This window comes from Pinus tabuliformis, chromosome 8 (assembly GCF_031772625.1).
Source record: "Pinus tabuliformis cultivar Carrire ecotype Pingquan chromosome 8, CPIR1, whole genome shotgun sequence".
NCBI lineage: Eukaryota > Viridiplantae > Streptophyta > Pinopsida > Pinales > Pinaceae > Pinus > Pinus tabuliformis.
Genome location: NC_142294.1, coordinates 1489491558 through 1489495448, shown reverse-complemented (window position 1 = coordinate 1489495448; position 3891 = coordinate 1489491558). Strand labels below are relative to the sequence as shown.

Genomic DNA, 3891 nt, shown 5'->3' with positions numbered 1-3891 from the left:
GCAATGGTGGAACACTAGAGTTTACTATCATGTAATTTTAGAAATTTGTTGCAATTTAGACAATGTTGTTGTGTGTGCGAGTGTGTAATATTATACTTTTGTTGCAACAAAGTTTAATTTTTGTGCAAAAATTTCTTAAGAGATTATGATAATCATATAGGGTAGTGTAATTGAAAAACCTAAACATGGAAATGGTCTACTCTACTCGATTAACACTCCACTTTACATTAAAGGATGGTTTCCCTATGAAATGTACTTGCAAACCCTTTTCTTTCCACAACCATCTTTTTTTCAATTGAAGTTGTTAAATCTCCTACTAGATTCTCATAAATTATTGATTCCTAAATTCCATTATGATAAATTTGACCTGTCCTTGATTTGTGAGTATTATATACAACATAGGAGAAAGTGTTACTTAGATTCACTAACCATGTCCACATTTTCAACATAAGTTATATGAATCATAGACCTATCTTTAAGGTACTTCTAGATATTGGTTCACCTACTAGAACTCTAGCATGGCTCAAAATGTTAAGGTGGGATCAAATTCTTTGACAAACTTTAAATGGCCCCCTTTATCCAACTTGAAGGCTCATATATTCACATCAGGTTCTTATGGGTATTAATGGCAAGAAAACCATCCTTAAAGACTCTTTTCATTCTTTGCTATGGTCTCATCATATTATGCCATTATAGGCATTGATGGATTTTTTTTCATATACATTCCACCTAAAATATAAAAAATATTGGCTATTGGAGACATTCCTCTTGTTGGAGTCTTGAATATTAGAATTGGTTGCATACAATGAATAAGGAATGACCTCTACTCAAACACATTGATGACTTAGGCAATGGATTTTCAAGAGGATATTACACCAAAATTTGATTGATAGAGCAATGAAACCTTATGGTAACTACTCCGTTAATTTTGGAGGCTTTATTATTTGGTAGAAGATCCTTTCTACATTCTAGAGGCTCCACATGCCTTCCATTCATTGGTGGCTCTTAGTTTGTTGACTATGTTGTTGCTAGTAGGGCCTAATATTTAGAAATATAATATCTTCAAGTATATTCCCCACCTCAACCCCCACTAAAACCACTACTTCAATATGAGGTTATAGCATTTCCATAGTTTATCCAAGTTCATTTTTCATTTTGCTAGCATAAGTTGGAAGTTTATGGTACAAATTTTGTGTCAAAAATGCATCAAGGTTGTGTTGTTTTGGTGATGCTAAAAACATTTCATAAAGTTTTTTTTTTTTTTTCATTTTAAAATTTTTCCACATTTGTATTTACTAGCACCATGTATTTTTTTCATCATATCTATATCGCTAAAATTTATCATACATCATAGTCCTCGGGCTTGTGGCATTTGTGCACCGTGCTACAATAAAATAATGTTATGTAGATAAATGCATATAATATCATTAACATGTGTTAGTGCCATAGTAATATATTTGATTAAAAACCATGTATTGTGAAATTTGTTAGATACCTAATCCTAGGGATTATGGTGTATTTTAAATATTGTAAATATTATGATGTAGGATAAATATGAAGAGTGTTAGAGAAATATGAATAGTCATAATACCTATTTAAAGATAAAATGGAGAGGTCATATTTCAATGTATTTATATGTGGATCACATTAATAAAATCATTCATGCCAAGAGTTAGTCAAGGCTTGTTAGAGGTATCAAAGCCTTAGTGTTTTGGATAACTCCATTATCTTGTTGGCTCATTCCTTCCTTTCTCGGTAGTTTGTTTGTTTCATACTCTTTGGAGTTACTTCCCTTTTCTCCACTAGCCATAATTATGCATAATTCTCGAAAATGTAGCCCCCAAATTGGCCAAAATGATTCTTTTGGCACTCTTTTACTCTATGCCCTTCTTAGACAAAACATCTTTTGGCCCTCTTTAGATAGCTTCTGAGATTGGCAATTCCAGTGGCCTTATTTCTTAGACAAATGATATTTTCCCCATAGGATTGGTTCCTCAAAATAACCATGGAGTGTAATGGCCAACCCATCCTTTTGAAGCATCTAATGGAGGCATGTTGTGAACTTCAAAACGTATAGAAAGCATAATGGGCAGCCCATCTATTCAAAGCATATGTTTGGTATTAGTGATTAATTTATGTGGTACCACCTGATAATTAAACCTACTAATCAAGCAATAATGATCAAACTGCAAGAAAGATAATGATTAGGTTACATCTTGGAGCTCGAACAATTTTCCTCTAAATTCAATTCACAAGATTGGGTGAAAAAGGAGACAAACCAACACATCAACTCTATATGGGTATACACATTGATTTTTTGTTCCCCTTGTTATTGGTTGCTAGTTTCCAAGGCCCGCCCAACTAATTTTGGTGAAAACGTATGTTCTAGAGTGGAGGAAATTTTTGATTTTTAAGTTGGCATTTGGAACCATTGAATGCAATAAAGTCAAACTCCTCCCATCGTTTTCAAGGAATTTCAATTGTCCTACTATTTTCAATTGTTTCCTAGTCAAATAAATGACTTCACTTGGGATTGAAGAGGAAGGATATAAGGTTTTATTGAACATTTATGATACAAGCCAAAGGCTTTCTCAACAATTATTGATCTCATTTCTCAAAAGACCACAAAAGGAATTTTGGATACAAGGATTGTTATTTATGGAAATGAATATTATTTTGGAAGAGGTGTTTAGTATACTCCATTTAATAAGAATCCTTATGGAAAAACTTGAAAGTTGTAAAATTAGGCACAATCCATTTCTTAAAGGAAGTTTTGAAAAATATTTGCAAGAGATTATCCCATGCTATATAGTTGAAATTATAATTTGTTGCACAACTACAACAATTTTAGCACTTGTTTAGCATAGCTTTTGGTTGGCTAAAATATCCCAAAATTTATTATTTGTCTTCCTGAGGAAGTGATGAACACTCTATTGGGTGCCTTATTATTACTAATTATGTAACAATTATAGATCACTTTAATATATTGAGGGGTTTCTCAAGCTCTTCATTTCTTCAGTCACCCATATTATTGATATAGTCACAAACCTATAGGAATTGGTAACATCATGGTTAAATTAATTGGATTCTTAAATTTTCTTCTATGTGATGTTCTATATCTTCCCAAGTTGTAGAGGAACTTGTTATCTTTTGTGGATAATAAGGCCATACTATTCACACATTTAATAGAAAAATTTAAATAAGGAGGTCTTCCAAGAACATGGTCGTCATAACAAGATGAGAGAAGGAGAGATGGTTAACGCTGGAAGTTACATCTACATGGGCACATAATTTTGCATACCTCTCTTATCATGGTGAAGGTACATTATCATCTAGTCTCTTATTGAATGTTATATTTGGCCACATTAGTTATGATAGTCTTTGTATGTTGTAAAATAATGGTTTTTCTAGTTTACCTACAATTCTAAGGAAATTGAAGCAATGTAATGCATGTACCCTTGATAAACATAGAAAGCATCATTTGCATGATTCCATTTTGGGAGCATGTAGAAATATAGAGTTGATGCACTCTAATTTATGTGGCCCCATGGCTATTTATCTAATTTTGGTAGTAAATCTATCATGAATTTTATTGTTGATTACACCAAGATGTGTTGGGTTTATTTTTTGAAATAAAAATCTCAATATTTTGAAACAATATGTATGTATTGAAAATGAAGCACAAACTCATATTGACACTTTCTATACTAAATTGAGGGAAATATACTTCTAATGAGTTCGAAATATATCTTCACCAACATGAGATTAAGCATTATTCCATTATTCCATACAATCCTTAGTATAATGGTGTAGTAGAATGTGTGAACATGACACCCTTGAATAGGATATGTTTAATTTTAGGTCCCTATAATACTAGTGTAGCTCCCATAA

General features: G+C 32.2%; 1 pseudogene; it reads left to right on the top strand.

The window, feature by feature from the left end:
• Nucleotides 1-2517: 2517 nt before the first annotated feature.
• LOC149241460 (uncharacterized) lies at nt 2518-3035 on the top strand (annotated as a pseudogene).
• Nucleotides 3036-3891: the final 856 nt, after the last annotated feature.